Below are 27,114 nucleotides of genomic sequence, written 5' to 3'. Positions count from 1 at the left end.
AAGCATCAAACCAGTCTGAGGACTGCAAACCACAACAACAACAACAACAACAACAGAGTGTACTTACAGTTAACGGCCTGTCCTATTTTATGCTACCTTCCCGGTCGTCATTCGGAGGACAAATGACCAATAATCGTATTTTCCGAGAGTTAGTTGATGAGAGATTACGCCCACCTAACACCGCGAGGCACTTCAAAGAGGGCGTCCTTGCTGCGCCTTCTTCTCGCAGCCGCTGCCGACTATGGCTTGACTCGCCAGCCAGGCCGAGCTGCTTTATTGTTCTTTAATGCCTCGTTAACAGCGCGCAGCTGGGGTCCCTCCCCATCAAAGACTCGCAGCTTCATTACTCGTCGACGTCGCAATAAGAAGTGCCGACTCGCAATTAGCGGCTCTTGTGTAGCGGCACCCTCCCGCTTCCTGTTCCTGGAGGACACAAACGGAGCTCCACCACGTGTTTTACCGAAGTCTGTTTAATTATTCGCACGGCTTCTTCACGGATTAGCCCTACCGGTAATGCCGAGTTCATTTACTTTATTTCATTAATAATGAACTAGTGGCTGTGCACCGGGAACAATCTTACCGCCAAGCTGACGAAAACCACATGGGGAGCGCAGCCCAGCATCCTCCGCACGACCGTACTCGCTCTGTGTTTCTCTGCTGCGAAGTACACGACGCTAGTCGGGAGGAACTCCGCACCTTGTGCTCAATTTGATGTGCCTCTTCATGAGACAGGCCGCACACTCATGCAGTGCCGAAGATGAACCCCACTCAGCAAGATCTTTTCACTCAGGGGAGAAACATCTCCAGATGCTAGGAGACAGGCAACAGCAGAGCAAGAAAAGAAGAAGCAAGAAACAGATCCAAGGCATCACACCTATCCATCACAGCTGAGATCCAGAAGAAGTTTCCTGCTTACAACTGTACCAATTCCAAGTTGAGCAGAAACGCTCCGAGCTACACTGCAGATAACAAAGTATTTTGGAGGGTTACAAACAGCAGGCTGCCGCTTCCAATATGAGACCTGGAAAACGCTCTACAGGTTGAGAACAGGAGTGAGAAGGTGAAAGACTAATTTGAAGACGTCGGGTATCAATGATGATGAACTTTGTGAATGTTGGGCAAGGCAGGACCCTGAACACTTGTTGGTATGCAGTAACCTGAGCGAATCCTCTGACTTGGAAGACTTGTCTGCAGCTAATAACCGTGCCATCCTGGTCACTGAACATTGGACTCATAAAGTGAGAAATTCTCTGTAGTTAATATTAGATTACAGTTTTTATTATTAGGTTGGAACATAAGTTCGTGGCGTTCCTCCACAAGTTTAATAGACACAACAAATACCCATAACAGACCCTTTAGTTATCAGTAACATATTCTCCTTTACTATTTACAAGTCTAACAACGCTGGTGTAACTTTTCGGTTCCGCGATTGTAGCAATCACTTAGTTTTGAGGCGAAGGACTCGTCGAACCATGTTCGTAGCGCATTTTCATATGGGTAGGAAGCTCGTTGAAGGTTGTTCGACAGAGCGGAAAAGGTGAAAATCTGAGGGTGCAAGATCAAGTGAATAGCGTGAGTGAGATATGACTTCCCAACCCCACTCCTGTACTATGTTTTTTGTCAGTCTAACAGAATGCGGTCGGGCGTTATCGTGTAGTAACACCACTTCACGTAGTCTTCTTGGTCGGTGTCCTTGAACTGCGTGCAGAAGACGTCTCAGTTAATAAATGTCAGCAATGATGGCTACCTCAGCAACCCATCATACCTCCGCTGTTCCAGTAGATACATAACATTACCTGCTGAGGATGCGCGCAGGTCTTGTAAGCGAAGTTGGTGCTTCTTTTGGGCTAAGCCATCGCCTTCTTTTCCTTATGTTAGCATAAAGACACCATTTCTCTTCACTGGTAACGATACAGGATAGAGATGGTCGATGTTGTTCACGAGACAACTAATGTCGAGCAGAAATGCACATTTAGCGACCCGCTGATTTTTGTGATTTTGGATGAGAGCAAGAGATACCCATGCACCACGTTTTGAACCTTTCCCATTGCATGAAAATTCGCACCATGAAAATTTGCATGATCATAGTTAATTACACCTACCAGTTCTCGTGTACACTGGCGAGGAGTATTGAGAATTAATGCGTTTAAACGATCTTCATCAGACCGCAAGAGGCACTGACGTCAAAATAATCCTCCTTAAAATGAGGAAACTATTTTCAAACCGTGATCTGTCCAATGGCGTTATCCCCATACACGTCGAAAATGTTTGTGGGTCCCTCCTCTGCTGTCACATCGCCATCAAACTCAGACAGAAGAATATGTAGCGAATGTTTTGATTTCTTCTCTTGGCGCTTCATTTTCTAATGTCCACAGCTCTAGTCACTATGTCCAAATCACAAAATGGTAATACGTGAACTCAGATAGCAACAGTGAACTACAAATAAAAAATTACAATAAATAAACCCATAGCAACCGAAATATGAACCTGCAGCCCCGTATTTAGATAATGTTACGCCCATAGGCTCAATAACTTTTTTCACCCCCCCTCCCCCGGCCCCACAACAACAAACGTAGTCAATTTTGAAAAACATTTAGCAACAAAATTATAAACACGCTATTTAAAATGAGTATATGTTTGCTATTTAAAATGTATATAAAGACGAAATCGCCAAAAAACGATAATTTGGTATCGTATTATGGTAATGGTTTATTATATCAACCAAGAATGTCATCAGTTCAATGGCTTTCTTCTTGCCTTTTTATCAGCAAACACATTTATCACATTTCAAAATTTAGTTTCTCAGTCAGATCATTTTCTGTTGCTAGTACAGCCAATTGATTCAAACGACCTTGAGTCTGAGAAGCACGTTAACAGTTCCTAACCCTTCCAAGAACTGAGAAGGATCGTTCAGCTGAGCAGTTCGTTGCTGGTGTGGCCAAATAAATTTGCAGACTGATTCTGATGTTTGGATGAAAATCAAAGAGATATTCCTCTGTTGCCATTTTATTTTAAGATTGATATAGAAGGACCATTCCCATTTCCAGAACTCAAAACGAAGCTTTTGAGATGGACACATCCTGTTCCAAAAGAACCCTTTATATCCTCTGAGTAAATATGCTGCAGCTGGTTTGTAGCATTATATACTTCATCAGGTTCCATTTCCATCAAACTGAATAAGCAAGAAAGCTTTTCAGAAAACTCTTTGTAGACACCAAGACGATTATTGAGCCTTGCGGATAGTATGTTCAATATAATTAAATAATTGGTCTTCAGTATGTCACCTTCAGATTTAGAAACCTCTGTTTCGTTTTCTGACTCAGAATCTGAGGCATCAAAGAACTTCTTTCGTGCCTTCACACAACTCGCAGAAGATGTTGCGTGGTCTCCAGTTTTCTCTCTGCCACCTTTTTGAACACTTCAAAAGCCAGACGTGAAGTATGAAGTTTCACTACTACAGATATGCCAACTTCTTCCGAGTGTAATGCTGTACTCACTGCACTGAAACGTTCCAAAATACCATCCCATATTGTGGCCATGAATGCAATATTTTTGAAGTTAAGGTATTTGCAATAACCCTGTTGCTTCTGATTTAATGAGTCCTTTCTGTGACAGTTTTCCCCGTAATATTGATAATTTCTTCGTAAGTGCTAAATAACAAATATGAGGTGTTGCCTTTACCCTGGTTTCGATAATTAGCTATACGAGCTGCTACGAATGGATCAAATTCAGCTTTCAGCTCTAAACACATCATAAAATTGTCATACCTTAAGGAACCAAACTGCTCTTCATCTCCACGAAATGGCAATCCCCTTGAGGAAAGTTTTTTTCACTACAGCCACTACCCTCTGTAGTACACTTCTCTAATACTTTACTTCTTCTTGTAGCTGAGTAATAAATTGTTCATCAACTCTACATAGGGTATTTCCCCTTTGTCTAAAACTTAAAACACAATCGGATGTGCACTGGAATTTTCATGTTCAGTTACCCTTTTATTAGCTTGCTTCCCACCACTAAAGCCATCTGTAACTAATGGGATGAATCCCAAACAGTTTACTTGGTGTACAGCGAAGTGATCCCTGACTGGGTGAGTAAATCAAGTAATCGCGTTGCACAATGTCTCCATTCAACAATTTACTTTCCAACAAATTCTTCGAAATAAATCTTCGTTTATCAGAATATGCACCCTCTGACTTCACAAAATTACAGTTTCTATTCTGATTAAATCCGTATCGCATTATGTGATCTCGTGTTTTATCGCCGATTTCCGAAAAGAAATGATCTTTATATGATGAAACTTCCGCTTGCCCCATCTGTGGTTCACTTGCTGTGGAATTCTTCGTATGTTTGTTATCAATTTCAGAGTCACTGTAGTAAATCCTTTCGTCACACTTGCTGCTGCACTGTGAATCACTTGTAGGTGTCAAGTTCACAAGAGAGGAAAAACTTGTAGGTAGAGAATCTAGTTCTTTGTTAACGAAAAACGTTTGTAGCTTTGGCGTCTGATGTAATAGTTACTTTTCGATCTGCCTCCTTTGTTTAACTAATTTTGTGTAGCCTGCACAACTGAGGCGTTTCCTACCGTCCATATTCAAGATTACGTTATGTCAAAACGTCACCAGATTAATGAAACGGAGAGAAAATACAAACAATAATAAAAGCACCAAACGATTTCGACCTAACTAGAAACGAAACGGTTTCGACTTAACTTGAATGAACACAATAATAATTCCCGCAACCTTCCCAATGTTTTTTTCTGCACTCGTAAATTTTTATGCTCAGAATTTTGCTGCCCGTGAGATTTTGCCTACCCTAGGAATTTGCCGCCATGGGCCCGGGCCGATGTGGCCCTTGCGTTAATACGGGGCTGCCAACATGCAAAACAAAAACTTTACGAACTTATGCACTATCCTAATATAGTCTATTTTACTGCTCTTTGGACTCGGATGCATAAATAAAAAGAATCATTACTTCTGTTATTACCTTTACTGTTATTGCCGTATGACTAGTAACGTAGCAATTGAGTTTATGTGTTTAATTTATTTTAGTTATCTTTCTTCAACTAAGGGCATAAAGATTTGACTTCGACAACAACTGAATCGACAAGATTGCCATGTACAGGCAATGGAGGAAGTATTCCACAATTGCGAAACTCTGCTACGACCTAGAGTCTCAAGGCATTCCTAACATTGCAACATGTACAAAGTGAATGTCGCGTCCTGATTTGCACTACGCGCTTATGATTACTTCGGCCGATAAAATATTAGGCACCTTCCTGAAAGAGCGCTCTGGTTACTTCGGAGAGCTGTAGATAGCGCAGAACCGTTACCAGGCTCGCATGTAATCCTCAGTCGCTGACGTAAATGATGGCAGTGAAGCAGTATGTATGTGGCAGTTGGCTGTTTAGAACTGGCGCCACAATAATCGGCGGATAGGTGCTACCGTGCCTGGACATGCCTATGGGGTATCGACGCAGACTGTCCAATGGGTCTACGAGAACAGGTGTATCACACATAGTCATCTAATACGGCATAAGAACGATGACCGTAAAAAGCCCTAACCGACAGGGGCTGTAGCCGACTGAGACGCCTTGGCAGTGAAAGTTGTATTCAGATCTGATAGTAATTCCAGCTGTCAGTGAATAGAGTCTACTTCAACCAGTTCTCGAGCATAAATGTCAAAGAAAAGAGCATTCAGTGGACATATGAGGTGCTATCCAAAATTTTCGGGACTGGTGCTGCCATCTGTCGAAAACCTTACCTATGGACTAATGGTCACCATCACCCTCGAAGAAGTTCCCATCCACATGTACTCACGGGTCCCAGCGCTTCTGCCACTGGTCAAACGTCTTTGAGGGTGTTTATCACCGCCAGCAACGCTTCCTGAATCCCGTCTAGATTGTCGAACCGACGGCCTTTCAACTTGAGTTTCAGTTTTTGGAATAGCGCGAAGTCTCAAGGTGCCAAATCTGACGAGTTCGGTGGGTGGGGTACGACTGCCATGTTTTTTTTTGCCAAAAAGGTCCTGGTGAACAAGGACGAGTGACAAGGCGCTTTATCGTGATGTAGCAGCCCGTTCCCTTGACGCCAACGTTCAGGCTGTCATCACCACAAGTTTTCACAGAGCAATCGCAAAACGTCACAGTAGTACACGGAATTCACTGTTTGGTTGAGTGGGACGAATTCTTTGTCCACAATTCCCTTGGTATCAAAGAAAACGATGGTCATGCTCTTCACCTGTCTCGCTTTTTTTGGATCTTGGAGAGGCCAGGCTCTTCCACTGGGACAAATGTTGCTTTGTCTCTGGGTCACAACCGTAAATCCAGCTCTTGTTGCTGGTGATAACCCGTGAGGTCTGACGAAGGTCCGTGAACACTTCAACTCGCTGTGCCTTTTGATCGGCAGTGAAGATCCTTGGCACAAATTTGCGGCGACACGATGCATGCCCAATTCATCACTCAACATTCATCGACATGTCCCATAACTAATATCCACTTCATCCACAACGTCTTGAAAGGTCCGATGTCGATCCGCACAAACCAATTGTTGAAGTTTGGCAACAATGTCTGGCGTTGTGCGGCTAACGGGTCTTCCAGTGTGAGTAACATCTTCGACGTCTGTACGGCCGGCCCTGAACCGAGCATGCCACTCAAACACAGGCGCACGGCTCATGCTCTGACCCCCAAAACTTTGTTGAATCATTGCAAGAGTCTACGTAGAGCTTTTCCTGACATTCGCCAAAAAAATTCGCTGCTCTGTTCGCGGATCCATCGTAACATAGCCACACACCAAACACAGAGTAATACGGAAATCACTGTGGACACGCAACACGTCCTCCCAGCTGAATGCCACTCCGCATACTGACTCATCAGATATGCAGCCCTCGCCACATAGTGGTGCAAAGATCGTACTACTCCTACTTTCCAGATGGCAGCACCAGTCCCAAACATTTTGGATTCCACCTCGTATGGTGCCTCGCAAATGGCTTTGCAATCAGTAGCACGAGAAGCTACACAACGTCTTCAGCGAGTCAATGAGCACAGAAACTGGAGGTGTGGAATGGGTCCAGTGAGTTGCGATTTTGCCTCTTTTACAATGATGCAAGACCTCGATAGCAAAATGATAGCAAATGAAGCGTTTGATCACCAAGCTGAGCGAGGTGCTGCTTTGATGTTTTGGGAGTGTTTTCGCATCATGACTTGGACCCACTCATTCAGGGTAGTGGAAACGCGGAGCAGGGTGATTATTTCAACATTCTCAGTGACCAGGTGTTGCTCATTCTGCTACCTCTTCGTGATGAGTATGCTGTAGATGAGATGACAGTAAACATTTTCACAGGGGCGTATGCATAAGTTCCTGGTTTGCCGAACACTCCGAAACGCACACACACACCCTCGGCTGGTCCTATAAAATAACACAATGTTAAAACCATAGACAATATCTGGCGCTACATGGAACAGCATTTGGATCTTAGCAATCAACACCCCCGCAATTTGTTATCACTACGGGATCATCACCAATTTTTTCAGCTAGATATGACATACCTGAAGGTACTTGCGAACTCTCGAACTCGCCGTGTTTTGGCCATTAAGAAGACTAGAGGCGACGTTACAAGGGATTATTCTGTGGCTTCTGGGGATGAATTGCTTTCTGGCCAGTGTAGCTATTACATTTATTCTGACGTTCCTCGAAGAAGGGTTGTAGTTAGACAGTAAATTTAATGACTCAAGCAGCGATATTAGCAAGTTATTGAATTTAAAAGTTTCACGAAAGTAACCAAACTTACACGAAATCACCAAGTAGGGCTGCTGACTGGCATCAAGTCATATCAGTTAGTTTTAGGAGGTATGAAATGTAGTCTCAGCCATCGACTTAAGGCACCTTAGGTAAAAATATGTGGGTGTATTACCGATTTGATACTTTCAGTGTATGATGCTAAAACACAGAGTCATTCTACCTTTTATATAATACAACTCACAATGACGCAGTCCATAGTATGAGCGTGAATATAAAGCCACGGCATTCCAGAATTCCCTGGAATGTCTCACACTCCAGTGTGTTGTTGATGTCAGTTCGAACTGCACAGGCCACTCGATTATAGGGTCATTTCAACTGTGGGGACAATCCGTAACAATTATTTGACATACATTTGTTACGTTATATTAGCGTACGTGAAAACGAAAATATGGTGTGTCGCGGTTATAGCTTGTTTGACCGAACAGCCTTTCTGTTTCTTAGAATGTAACGTAATGGCATGCCGATTGGCAGCAGTTTCCCTGACTTACCTTTCTAAACATATCTCGTAAATATTTACTAACAGTCACTAACATTCAGCGAAATAAATGGAAAAAGAATTTTCATTTTCCTTTTGTTTTGTCCCGATATTAAAATGCTGGAGAATATACAGCAAAACTGGAGAGATCCTGAACAAAAGTACTTAGAGGTCAATTCCGAATTTTTTCACGGTAATACGAAGATGATTTCAGACAAAAAAAAAGGTTCAAATAGCTCTGAGCGCTATGGGACTTACCTTCTGAGGTCATCAGTCCCCTAGAACTTAGAAGTACTTAAACCTAACTAACCTAAGAAGATCACACACATCAATGCCCGAGGCGGGATTCGAACCTACGACAGTAGCGGTCGCTCGGTTCCAGACTGTAGTGCCTACAACTGCTCGGCCACTCCGGCCGGCCGATTTCAGACAAGATATTTTAATTGCAGTCAAGTGCTTATGCTTAGATAGTGCTGCGAAATGTCAACTAGAGTAAGGCATTTGGTAACCTGAGGAACATAGCAATGAACTTCACGTTTAGACAAGCTAAAAAAAAAAAAAAAAAAAAAAGTTCAGATGTATGTGAAATGTTCCTGTTACCGGCTTTTGAATCATTGTGAGTGGTTTTGGTATTTCATCTCGCCTTGCTTATCGCTGCCTATGGAGCTCCCTTCGTCTTTTTTTATGTTAACAGGGTTTGCCAGTGCGAAAGCCACTCCTGCAGTTACATTCGCAGCTGTCGTCTTCTTATTATCGTCGCAATCTTCTTCAAGACCATCTGTCACGATCATTTAACACACACTTTCTTCAGACTTATGCCTTACTGGATGATGTTTCCCAGTTTTCCGGTATCCGGTATAAATCTTCCACACGTTCCTCTTGAAACACAAAAACTTCGCCTACTGAAGTGACGTAAGCACTCACAGTACAAGAACAAACAATTTTCTCGAGTCCGAATTCAGTTAGCTCTGACATAACGCTCCCACAACGACACTGATGTTCAAATGTGTGTGAAATCTTATGGGACTTAACTGCTGAGGTCATCAGTCCCTAAGCTTACACACTACTTAACCTAAATTATCCTAAGGACAAACACACACACACATGCCCGAGGGAGGACTCGAACCTCCACCGGGACCAGCCACACAGTCCATGACTGCAGAGCCCTAGACTGCTCGGCTAATCCCGCGCGGCGATTAGACAAGTAATTGACATCTAACAAGAACCAAGAATCAATAACAAAAACAAAAACCAAGAAAGACGTACAAAGGAGACAAAAGGTTATAACATGCTTTTAGTTTATCGCGTCTCGCAGACTTTTGTAATGGAAAGTGGAAGAGAAAATGAAAAATAAATTGCTAAACAAATGAGCAAGTGCAGTAAATACCTAAGATGTTTTTCGCGGGTGACCATCTTTCGTTGGACGACGGTGCAGGAGACGCAGAAAAATTATTATGTAGGAATTTGATACCTTAGCACAAATTGAAATTAAGGCTGTATTAATATACACTTTTCTATATTTTCTGTGCCACACAAATAACGGATAACTTTTGTTGTGATGTTCAGAAATACGACGTCGCTTAAGATTCGAAAATTATCCAGTATCTTCGGCAGACGATATAAGCTGCACATCCAGAAACTGAACTTCCAGCTAAGTTCTTCCCTTAATAATGAGATCGTCAGTTGGCCTTCATCTCCCATTTCCTGAAAATACTACTGCCGAACAGTGTACTGTTGCAGTTCTATTCTAAAAATGTTCATTCAATTGGAGGAAATGTTTTTCATTCGACCAGTACCACATTCAGTGGGAATCTCAGCCCACAGTTATATCCAATTCCCGAAGACTTCCTAGTGTCACACAGCAATGGTAACAGCCACAGATCCCATCTCCTTGTCTCCACCGCCATCAGTAATGAGGTATGATATTCTGGGTCTCAAACCTTTGTCTGGCTGCATCGCCTCAGATTGCCTCCTAGTTGAGAATTTACGCGCAGGTGCAGTGGAACTTACAGCGAGAAACCTAAATTGCTCTACCGAAAGCACTAGGAAGTTTATACCTTAGTATAGGTTTGCATTGATTCTTGTCTCAATATTTTTCAGCTGAATAACTACATACAATGACGGAAAAAATTAATGCAGAATAATGAAATTTAGGGGATACATTTGTCTAGGTAACATATGTAAGTGATTAACACCGCTAGATCACAGGTTAATGGAAGCGTGAGATAAGCCATTGCATTGCTGCCTCTTTAACAACCGATGTAATCTCTAGAATGTTGAATGCTAGCATGCAGACGTGCATGCATTGTTTTACAAGTGCTCTGATGCCAGTTTGTGGGATGGAGTTACATGTCCGTAGCGCTTGGTCGATCAGCACAGAGACGGTTAATACTGGTTGTAGATGTCGCTGGAGTTGTCTTCCGATGATGTCCCATATGTGCTCGACTGGAAACAGATTCGCTGATTGAGCAGGCCAAGGTAACATGTCGACGCTCTGTGGATCGTGCTGGGTTACAACAACGGTATGTGTGGGAGTGTTATCCTGTTGGAAAACAGCCCCTGGAATTCTGTTCATGAATAGTAGCAAGACAGGACGAATCACCAGATTTACGTACAGTTTTTCAATCAGGGAGCGCAGGATGACCACCAAGGTGTTGCTACTGTCATACGATATCGCATCTCAGAACACAACTCCAGGTGTAGGTCTGGTGCGTCTAGTACAAGGAGAAGTTGGTTGCAGATTCTCAACTGGCCGCCGGGAGGAGTGGCCGAACGGTTCTAGGCTCTACATTCTGGAACCGGCAGGTCTGAATCCTGCCTCGGGCTTGGATGTTTGTGGTGTCCTTAGGTTAGTTAGGTTTAAGTAGTTCTAAGTTCTAGGGGACTGATGACCTCAGATGTCAAGTCCCTTAGTGCTCAGAGCCATTTGAACCTTTTTTTTCCCTCAACTGGCCTTCTCCTAACCAACACACGGTCGTCACTGGCACCGAGGCAGAACTAGCTTTCAACACTTTACTTTTTACTTTTCCGTGTCCAGATCAAATTTTATTTTTCCAATAGTTAGCCACCGCTATGGCTTTGTCGTTGGCTTGTAGAAGGTCACTAAAATTGCAGGGCTGCGGCAGTAGTCGGCACATGAGCAGATGTGCCTCGTCTTGTACCTCTCCGTATCCGCAAAGAACGTCGTCATCGTTAGTCAGCAGTCCCCACTTGCACAGATTAGTTTTGCATCTGGGTACACCAGCCCTCAGCCTATTTAGTGTTCTCCACACTGTATAAGGAAGTTTGTTTCCAGATGCCATTTGCTCTTTTGGTATTATCTGCAGTGCGGTTTGTCCATTCTCCCTTTTACGGACTCTATTATCATCTTGTGAATCGTCAAGGATCTTGGTTCTTGCAATAAAGCTATTTCTATACTTAAACCTCCGAGCCTGAGTGACGGGCCCATTCAGTGGGTGTCGAGAATCTGCTTCTTTCTTTGTTCTCTCAGCGTCTACTGCCACCTGCCTTCTGATCTTGGATGGGGCAATTCCAGCAAGTAGGTACAAATTACCCGTTGGTGTGGGTCTGAGACAGCCTGTAACAATTTGCATTGTCTCATTTACATTTACATCAATCTGTTTAGCATGTGTAGGTGCTTCCCATATTGGCGATGCATAGTCTGCTGCAGAAACACACAGAGCAAGTGCTGACGTTCTCAGTACTGATGGTTGAGCTCCCCATTCATAGTTTGTCAGCCTGCGGATGATGATATTCGTGGAGCAGACTTTAGCCTTGGTGTTTTGCTGTTACCCCTTGTTCTTCTGCTGGTGGTCAGTTGGGTCCCCACTTAAATATTTCAGTAATTTCCATGCACGTGTGCTGTTTTGTTTCATGTCAAGATTCTCGACTAGTTTGCACCACCGTGATCTCTTATCCTCAGCAATAAACTGCATTAGTTCCTCCCCAGCCTCCATCGTATCTTCTCTGAAGGGGTCCTGAGTGAACAGCTTTTGGTACCTGTCAAGTAAGACCTTGCTGCTGCCGGTCAGACCCTGGATGTTCTGGGTACGGCAACCCCTTGGGATGTTTTTCCTTCAGATCCCCTTCACAAGATCGATAAGTCTACCATACTCATCTGGTCGAGGAGGGATTTTCTCAATCTCTTCGTCCAATTGCTCTTTAAATTTCTGCCAGTCTGCCTTTTTGAAATTAAACGGTCTTCGGAAAGGCAGCTCCTCTGGTTTAACCATGGCATTCACAACACAAATGACGGGTCTGTGTTGTGTACTTGAGATAGGTTCTTCAACAAGCTTCATGCACTGTGCTGCCAACTTCCTACTCACAAAGATGTTGTCAGGATGCTATCCCCTTCTCCACCCTCTGCTGTTGAACGATGCTGGCTATTTTGGGTCATGAATAAGTTTTACGTCATTAGTGTCAGCTCAGGATTCAAGCTGTACATCATTCTCATCAGTCTCATTAAATCCCCATGCTTCACCATGGCAGTTGAAATCGCCCATGACAAAATTAACATGGTCATATGTAAAATTGTTTGGTTCATGAAAAACAAAGTCCACATCTGGTGATTTGTACACAGACGTCACAAGAACTTCTGGGCGCGAATGGTAAGTACTTCAATGTTATTTACTTCTGTCATTGCGGCTGATGTTACGTTAAGCCTGGGTCTAATGAAAATCGCACTCCCATACTTGTCGTGAGGTCTTTCAATGGCCAAATCCGTTCCCACTATTTTAGGTCTGTGGCTGGTGGCTCCCCGGTGTGTTCGTGCACCAACAATACATCGCATTTATGCTTATAGCGCATGTATGCTAATAAAACACTCTTATGACTAGATAATCCCTCAATATTTATTGAGATCGTCACAAAGGGTGGTCTTGATATAGGCCGTTGCATCTTGATGTTAATTTGGTTTTGGACTTTAACTTGATCTGGTGTTAGAAGGATTAGCCGGTGAAATCTTTCACCGTTTTCAGGGTACGCCTGATTGTGCCTGTCTTCAGTATTTAGGCTCACAATCTTCTAGGAGGCTCATTCTTTGTACCCCAGCTTTCAACAGAAAACGCAAGAGAACTCCTACCTGCCCTCCAAAGAGCTATTTCTTGACTTCACTGAAGTCACTAATGGCGATGGTTTGGGGTCAGTGGAATGCACGCTAGAAGGCGTCCGGCTCGGAGTTGTCCTTGAGGTAACAGATTTGTAACAGTTCGTTGGTTGCTGTGGCACCAACTGCTCCTCACATTTTTGCTGCAGATGCAATACGATGCGCCAGAGACATCCGCCGAACACGATGGTCTTCCCTCTCGGTAGTGCCACGTGGCTGTCCGGAGGCCGATCTTTTTGAGCCTGTACATTCTCGTGACCACCGCTGCCTGCACTCATGTACATTGGATACATTCATGCCAAATCTTTCTACAATATTACAAAAGAAACTTCCAGCTTCTCGTAGCCCTATTACACAAAGTCGTTCAAACTCAGTGAGATGCTGATAATGGTGTGTTTGTCGCCTTAAACATATTCTGGACTAACATTAACCCATCACGTCCAATATCAAAGGTAACTAACTCCCACGGCCTTTACAGCATATATTTGAAGCTACCCTGTTTTGCATTCTTATAGGAGCGCTGCTAGAGGCACTCTTAAGCGACTCACGCGAAATTTTAACAGATGTCATCTTTCAAATGTAGAAACACGCCTTATAACTTTCGTTTATGTCGCACAACCCCTTTTTCGTGCTCCGATATTTTTCCCCGTCTGTGTCTATAAAAATAGCTGCATTCGATGACTTATGAAATCTTTCCTTCCATTTGTGGCTTCAAATAATTTACAATCAGTTAAGGTGTGCAAATTGCCACACTAGACAACCATTAATATACGACGTTGTTACAATAACAATGCTAATGTTTTAAAAATATTCAGCGGTGATGGAAGGATTGAATATGACTAGCCGGTCTCTGAAATACGCCTAATAAAGTTACCAGCTGCTGATTCGTATGGTTGTAAGTGTGAACAGACACTCAGTTAACACTGTATCTCTGAATGCTAGCACCCTTCACATTTATCAGTCGTCACAGGAAGAAAATACGAAAATATTACTTTAGTAAATAATTTTGATTTCTTGTAAGCAGATATAAAAGCATGTTCCCGTAGGACCATTTCAGGAGTGTATAGTGAATATCAGGTATCCGGTGAAACACCAGATCTCCGACATCGCTGCAGCCGGAATAAGATACTGCAAGAACGGGACCAACGACGACTGAAGAGAATCGTTCAGTGTAACAGAAGTGCAAACCTTCAACAGATTGCTGCAGATTTCAGTGCTGGGGCATCAACAAATGTCGGCGTGCGAGCCATTCAACGAAACATCATCATTATGGGCAATCGGAGCCGAAGGCCCACTCGTACAGTCTTGATGACTGCCCAACAGAAAGCTTTACTCCTCGCCTGGGCCCGCCAACACCGACGTTGGCCTGTTGACTGGCAACATGTTGCGTGGCCGGACGAGTCTCGTTTCAAATTCTATCAAGCGTATGGACATGTGCGGGTATGGAGTCAACCTCATGAATCCATGGACAATGCATGTCGGCAGGGGACTGTTCAAGCTGGTGGAGGCTCTGCAATGGTGTGAAGCGGGTGCAGCTGGAGAGGTATGGGACCTCTTATACGACTCTGACAGGTGACACATACGTAAGCATCCAGTCTGATCATCTGCATCCATTCATCTCCATTGTCCATTCCGACGGACTTGGGCAATTCCAGTAGAACAATGCGACGCCTCACATGTCCAGAATTGCTCAGGGTGGCTCCAGGAACACTCTTCTGAGATTAAACACTTCAGCTGGCCGGCAAGGTACCCAGACATGAACATTCTTCAGTATATGCCTTGCAACGTGCTGTTCACATGAGATCCCCACCCCTCCACCCACTCGTGATCTTGCGGATTTATGGACAATCCGGCAGGATTCATAGTCTCAGTTCCCTCCAGCACTACTTCAGACATTATATGATGATGGTATCTGTTCTTTCGGACATGTCTGAAAGAACAGATACCATCGTCATATAACCAAGGCTAACCGGCCACTGACTTCCTTCTTCTGTGCTGGATGCACAGACATTGGCGGAACTCTTGCGGGACTCGGGAAGATCGTCTGCCACGAGTAATGAGTGTAATGGGCAGGGGCACTAGGAATGTAGTGTGTGGACATAAATTTGGGAATGTGGGTCTCACGGGGAGCGTGCAAACGGATAAATCCCCGCAGTCGCACTTTCCTCAGTGCCCTGGGTAGCTCAGACGGATAGAGCATCTGTCATGTAAGCAGGAGACCTGGGTTCGAGTCCCTGTCAGGGCACACATCTTCAACTGTCCCCCTTGATGTATATCAACGCCTGTCGACAGCTTAGGGTCTTGATTTAATTATCATTTCACTTCAGACGTTAGTCGAGTTCATGTCGCGTCATGTTGTGGCACTTCTGTGGCAGGTATCTTTGCCTCTTTATATATATATATATATTAGTACATTTTTTGGAAAATTTTACAAAACAATGAAATAAAAAATAACACACACTATATATATATATATATATATATATATATATATATATATATATATATATATATATATATATATATATACAGGGTGTTACAAAAAGGTACGGCCGAACTTTCAGGAAACATTCCTCACACGCAAAGAAAGAAAATACGTTATGTGGACATGTGTCCGGAAACGCTTACTTTCCATGTTAGAGCTCATTTTATTACCTCTCTTCAAATCACATTAATCATGGAATGGAAACACACAGCAACAAAATGCACCAGCGTGACTTCAAACACTTTGTTACAGGAAATGTTCAAAATTTCCTCCGTTAGCGAGGATACATGCATCCACCCTCCGTAGCATGGAATCCCTGATGCGCTGATTCAGCCCTGGAGAATGGCGTATTGTATCACAGCCGTCGACAATACGAGCACGAAGAGTCTCTACATTTGGTATCGGGGTTACGTAGACAAGAGCTTTCATTTGCCCCCATATATGAAAGTCAAGAGGGTTGAGGTCAGGAGAGCGTGGAGGCCATGGAATTGGTCCACCTCTACCAATCCATCAGTCACCGAATCTGTTGTTGAGAAGCGTACGAACACTTCGACTGAAATGTGCAGGAGCTCCATCGTGCATGAACCACATGTTGTGTCGTACTTGTAAAGCCACATGTTCTAGCAGCACAGGTAGAGTATCCCGTATGAAATCATGATAACGTGCTCCATTGAGCGTAGGTGGAAGAACATGGGGCCCAATCAAGACATCACCAACAATGCCCACCCAAACGTTCACAGAAAATCTGTGTTGATGACGTGATTGCACAATTGGGTGCGGATTCTCGTCAGCCCACACATGTTGATTGTGAAAATTTACAATTTGATCACGTTGGAATGAAGCCTTATCCTTAAAGAGAATATTTGCATTGAAATGAGGATTGACACATTGTTGGATGAACCATTCGCAGAAGTGTACCCGTGGAGGCCAGTCAGCTGCTGATAGTGCCTGCACACGCTGTACATGGTACGGAAACAGCTGGTTCTCCCGTAGCACTCTCCATACAGTGACGTGACGTAGTCAACGTTCTCTGTACAGCAGCAACTGTTATCGTCAACTGCACGAAGAATTGCCTCGTCCATTGCAGGTCTCCTCGTCGTTCTAGGTCTTCCCCAGTCGCGAGTCATAGGCTGGAATGTTCCGTGCTCCCTAAGACGCCGATCAATTGCTTCGGACGTCTTCCTGTCGGGACACCTTCGTTCTGGAAATCTGTCTCGATACAAACGTTCCGCGCGACTGCTATTGCCCCGTGCTAATCCATACATCAAATGGGAATCTGCCAACTCCGCATTTGTAAACATTGCACTGACTGCAAAACCACGTTCGTGATGAACACTAACCTGTTGATGCTACGTACTGATGTGCTTGATGCTAGTACTGTAGAGCAATGAGTCGCATGCCAACACAGGCACCGAAGTCAACGTTACCTCCCTTCAATTGGGCCAACTGGCGGTGAATCGAGGAAGTACAGTACATACTGACGAAACTAAAATGAGCTCTACCATGGAAATTAAGCGATTCCGGACGCATGTCCACATAACATCTTTTCTTTATTTGTGTGTGACAAATGTTTCCTGAAAGTTCGGCCGTACCTTTTTGTAACACTCTATATATGTATTGTGTGTGTTATTTTTTTATTTCATTGTTTTGTAAAATTTTCCAAAAAAGTACTAACAATAAAATTGGTTTGATAAAGCGTGTAAAATCATAGAATGTAGGACCTTTTTATAATAACAGACAGCATGTCTTTTCATGGGAAATAAGTAAATAAAAGCGTAAAGAAACCTCTGCGTGGACATCATTTTGCAGACTTCCAGGGACTGTGAGCAACTGTCCTGTGGTGGGTGCAACGGACTCCATAAAAGTGGTTGGCGGAGGGCCTACAGAAGTTAAAGGGACCAAGTCAGCAGAATACGGTGGGTGGTGTGGCAGTACCTGAAACCCAGTTTCTGCTCGTGGCAGCCGTGGTTTTCCGACCCGTATGGGAACGAGCATTTTCATGCAGCAAGACGACAATTTCATGACGATGCGCACTCTCCAAACACTACCACCATCTCCTGTGAATATCCGAAATATTTACATCCCGTTTCCACACATACCACTTTGTCCACGGCTGTCCTCGTGATCATACTCCATATTCTTTGCCCACTTAATGACAGCAGCTGGGAAAATAGTTTGTGCTTTGGAGGATTACACTTCTAGTGATTGTCTTGTCATTTAGCGTCGGACCGTAGTACTACATACTTGTAACTGACGTTTAGTCAAATGGTGCACCATTGCACGGGTAGTCCCAGTTTTCAAGAAGGGTCGTCGAGCAGATGCTCAAAACTATAGGCCTATATCTCTGACAATGATCTGTTGTAGAATTTTAGAATATGTTTTTTGCTCGCGTGTCATGTCATTTCTGGAAACCCAGAATCTACTCTGTAGGAATCAACATGGATTCCGGTAAGAGCGATCGTGTGAGACCCAACTTATTTGTTCATGAGACCCAGAAAATATTAGATACAGGCTCTCAGGTAGATGCCATTCTCCTTGACTTCCGGAAGGCGTTCGATACAGTTCCGCACTGTCGCCTGATAAACAAAGTAAGAGCCTACGGAATATCAGACCAGCTGTGTGGCTGGATTGAAGAGTTTTTAGCAAACAGAACACAGCATGTTGTTCTCAATGGAGAGACGTCTACAGACGTTAAAGTAACCTCTTTCGTACCACAGGGCAGTGTTGTGGGAGCATTGCTTTTCACAATATATATAAATGACCTAGTAGATGGTGTCGGAAGTTCCATGTGACTTTTCGCGGATGATGCGGTAGTATACAGAGAAGTTGCAGCATTAGAAAATTGTTGCGAAATGCAGGAAGATCTGCAGCGGATAGGCACTTGGTGCAGGGATTGGCAACTGATCCTTAACATAGACAAATGTAATGTATTGCGAATACATAGAAACAAGGATCCTTTATTGTATGTTTATATGATAGCGGAACAAACACTGGTAGCACTTACTTCTGTAAAACATCTGGGAGTATGCGTAAGGAACGATTTGAAGTGGAATGATCATATAAAATTAATTGTTGGTAAGGCGCGTGGCAGGTTGAGATTCATTGGGAGAGTCCTTAGCAAATGTAGCCCATCAACAAAGGAGGTGGCTTACAAAACACTCGTTCGGCCTATACTTGAGTATTGCTCATCAGTATGGGATCCGTACGAGGTCGGGTTGACGGAGGGGACTGAGAAGATCCAAAGAAGAGCTGCGCGTTTCGTCACAGTGTTATTTGGTAAACGTGATAGCGTTACGGAGATGTAAACTCAAGTGGAGACTCTGCAAGAGACACGCTGTGCATCGCGGTGTAGCTTGCTGTCAAGGTTTCGAGAGGTTGCGTTTCTGGATGAGGTATCGAATATATTGCGTCCCCCTACTTACACCTCCCGAGGAGATCACGAACGAAAAATTAGAGAGATTCGAGCGCGCACGGACGCTTTCCGATAGTCGATCTTCCCGCGAACCATACGCGAGTGGAACAGGAAAGGGAGGTAATGACAGTGACACGTGAAGTGCCCTCCGCCACACACCGTTGCGTGGATTGCAGAGTATAAATGTAGATGTAGATATGGATGTACTGACGAGAAAAAGTAAAATATAAATGAACATAGAACATCCCTCGTAGATGGGGGTCCCACGTCAGTTTACATTTGGTCCTGTGTATTTTTGGTAGAGAGAATTAGTTACAAAGATTTCCTGTTGTTGCCTGTAGCTAAAGCCGGCGTGGTAACTCGACGGCCGCCGCTTCTCCCTCCCAGCGAGCCCCTCTTCCCCGCCGCCCCCCCCCCCCCCCTCCCGCTCCTTTTCCAATTACGGCCCGCTCCCGCCAGCCTTCCTCTGCAGCAGCACAGCACAGTGGTGGCCACCACAGCCGGCGGTCCTCCGCGTCGCGCAGTTTCGTGAACAATGCGCACCGGCCGACCCGGAGTCGCGAGTCGCAGCTGCTGCCGGAAATCGTTAAGGCGTCGGGATGCGTCGTTAAAATTCGAGGCAAAAGAGTGCGAGTGCGAGTGCGAAACTTTTCAAAGCGCCCGCACCAGGATAATTGCAAAAGTTAAAAGCAGGCGAGTGTCCGTTCACACTCGCTATGCCAACAGGACAATGTCTTTTCAGCAAGGAAACTCTTTCGAAGAAATGTTTCACGTCGTTTACGGTAGAAGCAACAAGTTAATTGAATTTCATTTTACGTTGCGTTTCCAATCCGTCCATCACGTTTGCCAGCGCTGCGTATCAATTTTCACCCTCAGCTTTACTGTGGTGTTTTATTGCTGCTTGGGTGAAAGTGCGCGCGAGATAAAAAAGAAATACAGTATACACTTACGAAACAATGTATGTCATAACTGACACTATACTGCACGGTTGTGTGCAATTTTATGACCCATCTCCGTAGCCGAGGCCGCAAATGGAAGCTTGGGTGGTCGCGTTCGACTCGGAGGCGCGCATATTCCAAACTGGTGCCCAAAAATTTTCGCTGCCATTTTGTTGTTGTTGTTGTTGTGGTCTTCAGTCCAGAGACTGGTTTGCGGCAGCTCTCAATGCTACTCTATCCTGTGCAAGATTCTTCATTTCCCATTACCTGCTGCAATATGACCTACTAACCGATCCCTTCTTCTCGTCAAGTTGTGCCACAAACTTCTCTTTTCTCCAATTATATTCAATACCTCCTCATTAGCTATGTGATCTACCCATCTAATCTTCAGCATTCTTCTGAAGCACCACATTTCGAAAGCTTCTATTGTCTTCTTGTCCAAACTATTTATCGTCCACGTTTCACTTCCATACATGGCTACACTCCATACAAATACTTCCTGACACTTAAAACTATACTCGATGTTAACAAATTTCTCTTCTTCAGAAACGCTTTTCCTTGCCATTGTCACTTTACATTTTATATCCTCTCTACTTCGACCATCATCAGTTACTTTGCTCCCCAAATAGCAAAACTCATTTGCTACTTTAAGCGTCTCATTTCCTAATCCAATTCCCACAGCATCACCCGATTTAATTCGACTACACTGCATTATCCTCGTTTTGCTTTTGTTGATGTTCTCCTTATATCCTCATTTCAAGACACTGTCCATTCCGTTCAGCTGCTTTTCCAGGTCCTTTGCTGTCTCTGACAGAATTACAATGTTATCGGCAAACCTCAAAGCCAATATTTGACGGAAAATGGGAGAAGAGGTGGTGGCGTATACTTCGTGATCACCAGTCTTTGCGCCAATGTTCTGAACTGATTTCCAAATCAGTGTCTCATGAAGTGAACTGCTTTGACATGACATGACATTATGGATGGTGATCCGTCCGTTATATGGGAATGTTAAGCATGGCAGGCCCCTTTGTGTTATTCGTGAGGCAATATGCCGACACCAGGTCTCGCACTCTCGTTTCCCTTGATCCATAAAAACACAAACCCAACATTATGATGCAGAAACACTTATAACATTCCACCACGCGATACATAAAGACACTTGACGCTTCATAGCAGATCGGATTAAGACAATGGCAAACCACGTACACTAGGACCTTGCCTAGAACGGCGATCCATGATTCCTGCTTCTGCTCCCCTACACTCACTGCCTGAGTGTAGGACTACTTCGATTTTAGCAACGCAAATTCATATTTGCTAGTGTCACGTAGTATTTGTCTACTTCACGCATTCGGGAAAGTCAACACAGAAAGTTACGCAAACAAAAGCCTTTCGGACTGGTGCATTGTGTTCCTCTCTCGTACGAAAAAAACTATATCACGATACCATACTTGGTATCGCACCTACTTGATACCGTCTAAGGAAACGTTTGAAGACAATCCCGTAAAAGACCTTAGAAAATTTTTGTTCTGTCGCTCAGCGGATCGGAAGCTTCCATCCAGCCGCCGATAATGATTCTGATAACAAGTTTTTAAATGCCTCAAAATAAATTTTTGTTGGTTATCTATTTCTTTTCCTTTACAGTTCTGAAATTATTATATCGCCAAACTCGTCTTGTCCAAGTTTTTGAATACCTCAAAATAAATTTTTTTGTCATCTATTTTTTCCATTACTCTTCTGAAATTATCAGGGATAAAATATAGGGAGAGAAAGGCATTGCAGTGATACTAGTCGAACATGAAAGGGAGACTGTAGTTGAAGAGGATGAGACAGGGTTATATACTGTTCTCCCTGTTATATAGTCGGCGCTCTGAGAAAGCAGTGAAGAAATCGAAGATCGATCTGAAGAAGGAATTGAATTTCAAGTTACAGGTGACATTTTTGTAATGTCAGAGATGCACTGGACTTCGGAAATCAGTAGAACGAAATTAACCGTGTCTTGGACAGATGTTTAGTAGAATGAAATCAGGTCACACTGACGCAGAGACTCATTAAAAGTTGTACGTGACTGTTGTTATTTGAGCTAAAAGAGCTCTCATAGTGGCAAATGTATAAAGGATATAAAGTACAGAATACCAATTGTATGAGCTTTGCAGTTTTGTATGAGACTGGAATGTAAATGATAAACAGTAGACGCAAGAGGACAATATAAACATTTGAAACGTGTTGTTGCCGAAGCATGCTTAAGATTCGATTGCTAGATTGCTGAGGGACTGAATCGAATTTGATAGAATGGAAACTTGAGCAAAAGACTTGATACGATTATATTACAAATCTTGAGGCATTAAGGACTATTCAGTTTGTTGATGGAGGAAAATGTTTGTGTGTTGCGGGTGCAAGGTAGATGGGAAGAAGGGAGGGGTTTTTAGAGGAGAGGGAGACCAAGACTTTTATTAGAGCAAACCACGTTCTGTAGTTGTGATGAGACCAGTACAAGTTAGTTTCTTAGCGAGCTGCATCAGTCTTAGTGCTGAAGAGCGAAAAAGTTGTATCGTAGTCATGGTTAATTTATAATAAAACTGCGGAAATTTGTTTTGGAACGTAATCAGAAGTGTCTCTAAAGTGCATTCTGTCACTTATAATTTTATTCATTCAGAATTTGCTTTAGTAAATATAGCCATTCCTTTCATACTATCCATGTCGTTATTTAAACTCCCAAGTCGAGTCAGCTAAATTTATAAATTTTTTCGAGTCTCCTTTTCAAAAATTAGAATGCTTGATATTTCCCACATTATGCTTATCCGATATGTACAAAGCTGAATCAAATTAACTGAGCAGAATTTTTCCATTTTTTGTCGGTAAACAGGAAAACAGAAAGTTAATATTTTATGTCAGTTCTACTGTTTTTGCCCGGAGGTTGACAGTCACTTGATTTATTATCTATTCTCTGTACAGTTGTTTAGAGATGTATAGTTAGAGGATTAACTTTATTGTTCATTTCCTTAGACCCGTTGTCTTACTTTCTTATATCTTAAGTTGTCTGTGTTATCCCATAAAGGTCTCAGCGTTCAGTTCGCGACCAGAGACAAGCATACCCTGCGTTTTGTTCTCGTATCAGTGTTGGACCCAGCACCTACGTTGAGGACGTTTACAAAATCGCGTTTAGTTGTTGGTAGAGGTGGCCACGTGAATCTGCTGCACCCAGCCCACTGCAACTGTCAGGGATCAGCTTACGCCGACTCAGCTGTAGCTGCTAATTTCTCTGTTTTAAATCTGACTAAACTTCGTAAAACCTGTTAATCCCTGAAACGATACTCAGCGCGGACACTTGGTAAAACTGGAAAGATATACCTTCATACTGCGTCTGTGCTGTGCTGATGCTGCGTAATATCTGCCTCTTTTATACATCTACATCTATCTCGGTAATCCGCAATCCATCTTATGGCGCGTGGCTACAGGTACCCCGTACCAATACTAGTCATTTTCCTTGCTGTTCCTCTCGCAAACAGAACCAGGAAAACCCGAATGTCTATATGCCTCCGAATGATCGTTAATTTCTCGTATCTTTTCTATGTGGTCCTTACGTGCAGCGTATGTTGGAGGCAACAGAATCGTTCTGCAGTCAGTTTCAAACGCCGATTTTCTAATTTTTTTCTGTAGTGTTCCTCGAAATCCCTTCAGGGATTCCCATTTGAGTTCCCGAAGCATTTTCGTAACACTTCCTTGTTGTTCGAACCTGCCAGCAACGAATTTAGCAGCCCTCCCGTTTCGAAGTCTTCCTGCAATCAGACATGGTACGGGACCCGAACACTCCAGCAGTACTCAAGAATAGGTCACACCAACGTGTCAAGCAGGACTCTAGTAATACTGTATTCGAACGTTACGAGTTTGATTTTCCTTCTCATCTACATCGACTTACATTTTCCCACATTTAGAGCTAGCTGCCGTTCATCACGGCAACTAGAAATATTGTCTAAGTCTTCTTGTATCTCTTACAGTCACTCAAAGCCGATACCTACCCGAAAACCAAAACCTCATCAGCAAAAACCTTGTATTTCTCTCCACCCTGTCCGCTCGTTCATTTATGTACACTGATGAGCCAAAGCATTATGATAACATTCTTAATAGATTGTCCATTTTTGGAACGAAATACATCACCGATTCTGCGTGTCAAGAATCCTACAGTTTCTTCGCCGGTTTGCGGAGGTATGTGGCATTAGGTATCTAAACACAGGTCATGTAATTAACGTGAATAATGGGCCGTTCATTTGCGTTCGCGGTAATGTCGCCCCATAATGGCATAGATATGTTTCATAGGATTTACATCAGGCGAATTTAGTCTCTGAACACGTTGTCTGAGACTTCCAGGAACCGAACACGTCCGAGTTTCGTCCGTAAAAACACCTCACGCCAATCCTGGGGTGCCCGTTCTGCAATTTTTTTCCATCTGTAACAAAGACCAGGATGTTCTTGAGTACGCCAGCCGGAGTTTCCGAGCGGTTCTAGGCGCTACAGTCTGGAACCGCTCGCCCGCTACGGTCACAGGTTCGAATCCTGCCTTGGGCATGGATGTGTGTGATATCCTTAGGTTAGTTAGGTTTAAGTAGTTCTAAGTTCTAGGGGACTGATGACCTCAGTAGTTAAGTCCCATAGTGCTCAGAGCCATTTGAACCATTTGTTCTTGTGTACGACTTTGGGCCGACCGTGGTCCCTAGGAATATAGATTCGCATAGGGAATATATATTCGCATATGCAAGCGTTCGCTAACAGCTTGGTGAGATTCATGACATCCTGTAGGCACCTCGAATGCCGAATTCAGTTACTGAGCGCTCAGACCACACTTCCTTTGACTCAAGAGTCGTAAATATCGATCATCATGTGCTGCTATCGAACGTGAACGGCCTATGTGGTCTAAGTTCTCAACGCCAACTGTCAGCTGGAACCGATTGCATTTTGATTCCTGTGCAAACATCCTAGTAGGCAAGTTTTCTATGATTAAGGTTATGATGCGGAATGGTCGCGAATGTTCTTCGCAGCATGATCGATTCTCACTCTATTGTTCCACAGACGTCGGTATTGCATTCCTATTGGTGCTTTACTTTCAAAAGAAATGCTGCAGCCGACTGGAGTGTGGCGTTCTACCCATACCTACCACTCAGGGTAGCCGTCAGGGATGACATTCCAATCGGAACAGGAACATCTCAATACCAACACACCTACCTGCACGACGTGTTGGGATGACGCAAAACGTTTGTTTATGTATGTTTGTTGCCACAGTCTCCTTCTTCGAACTCCTCTCTTTCACTCTCTCGACATAATTCATAGTCCGAATTAAGACTTACCTCAAAGTTACTGTAAACCAGAATTAAGTTTAAGGAAATACCGCACGCTGCTTGACTTTTGCGGTCCACTTTAGCATTGCTGCTGTCTACTCTTTTTAATTAACCATAGACTCTCTGTTTAGTCACCATATGATTTATACAAACCACTCAGCAATAACAAACCAGTATAGGGTTCAGGTGTAATTTGACCTGATTCTTCCTAGTTGTCACCATGAACTATTTAATGTACAATACTAGTCAGTTCCAACATAATACACTGACGATTATAGTTCAGGATGCAAAGAGGATTTCGTACCATTTACTCTGGATATAGCATACTTTATTGGAGAAGTAGTCAATTTTATAGCGTTTCCACTGGATCCTCCTCCAATATGTGGAAAAGTTCCTGATTTCCATATGATACTTTCTTCTTTTGACTGAACTGGTTGCAAATTGCTATATGCTGATGCATGACTAAAATACTTTCCGGTTCAGCTGTAAGATGAATGCTGTCATCACTGATGTGATTTTATTCAGAAATATTCTACACACTGTCACATGTTTACTAATGCTGCCAATTGCTAGTCATGCTGTAGTATATCGAGAGGTTGTAACAATGGAAAATTGTACTGAAATGCAGGAGGATCTGCAGCGAATTGACGCATGGTGCAGGGAATAGCAATTGAATCTCAGTGTAGACAAGTGTATAATGCGCTGCGAATACATAGTAAGAAAGATCCATTATCATTTAGCTGCAATATAGCAGGTCAGCAACTATAGTCAGTTAATTCCGTAAATTATCTGGGAGTAGGCATTAGGGGTGATTTAAAATAGAATGACCATATAAAGTTAATCATCGGTAAAGCAGATGCCACACCGAGATTCATTGGAAGAATCTTAAGGAAATTAAATCCGAAAACAAAGGAAGTAGGTTACAGACCCTTGCTTAAAAATGGTTCAAATGGCTCTGAGCACTATGGGACTTAACATCTGAGGTCATCAGTCCCCTAGAACTTATAACTACTTAAACCTAACTAACCTAAGGACATCACACACATCCATGCCCGAGGCAGGATTCGAACCTGCGACCGTAGCGGTAACGCGGTTCCAGACTGTAGCGCCTAGAAGCGCACGGCTACCGTGGCAGACCCTTGTTGGCCCACTGCTTGAGTACTGTTTACCGGTGTGGGATCCGTACCAGATAGGGTTGATAGAAGAGATAGAGAAGATCGAACGGAGAGCAGTGCACTTCGTTACAGGATCATTTAATAATCGCGGAAGCGTTACGGATATTATAGATAGGCCGGCCGGTGTAGCCGTGAGGTTCTAGGCGCTTCCGTCTGGAACCGCGTGACCGCTACGGTCGCAGGTTCGAATCCTGCCTCGGGCATGGATGTGTGTGACGTCCTTAGGTTAGTTAGGTTTAAGTAGTTGTAAGTTCTAGGGGACTGATGACCACAGATGTTAAGTCCCATAGTGCTCAGAGCCATTTGAACCATTTTGATGATAGATAAACTCCAGTGGAAGACTCTGCCAGAGAGGCGCTCATTAATTCGGTACGGGCTTTTGTTGAAGTGTCGAGAACA

The 27,114-nt window shown here is 43.6% G+C and overlaps 1 protein-coding gene across 4 annotated transcripts in view; it reads left to right on the top strand.

Annotated features, from left to right (window-relative positions):
• LOC126334765 (uncharacterized) overlaps window positions 1-27,114 on the top strand; it is a 1,160,035-nt gene that overhangs the window by 882,498 nt on the left and 250,423 nt on the right. The gene's annotated exons all lie outside the window — the stretch shown is intronic.

Source organism: Schistocerca gregaria, chromosome 2, assembly GCF_023897955.1.
Source record: "Schistocerca gregaria isolate iqSchGreg1 chromosome 2, iqSchGreg1.2, whole genome shotgun sequence".
Lineage (NCBI taxonomy): Eukaryota > Metazoa > Arthropoda > Insecta > Orthoptera > Acrididae > Schistocerca > Schistocerca gregaria.
Note: the sequence above shows the minus strand (reverse complement) of the source record. Positions and strands in the feature narration are given on the sequence as shown.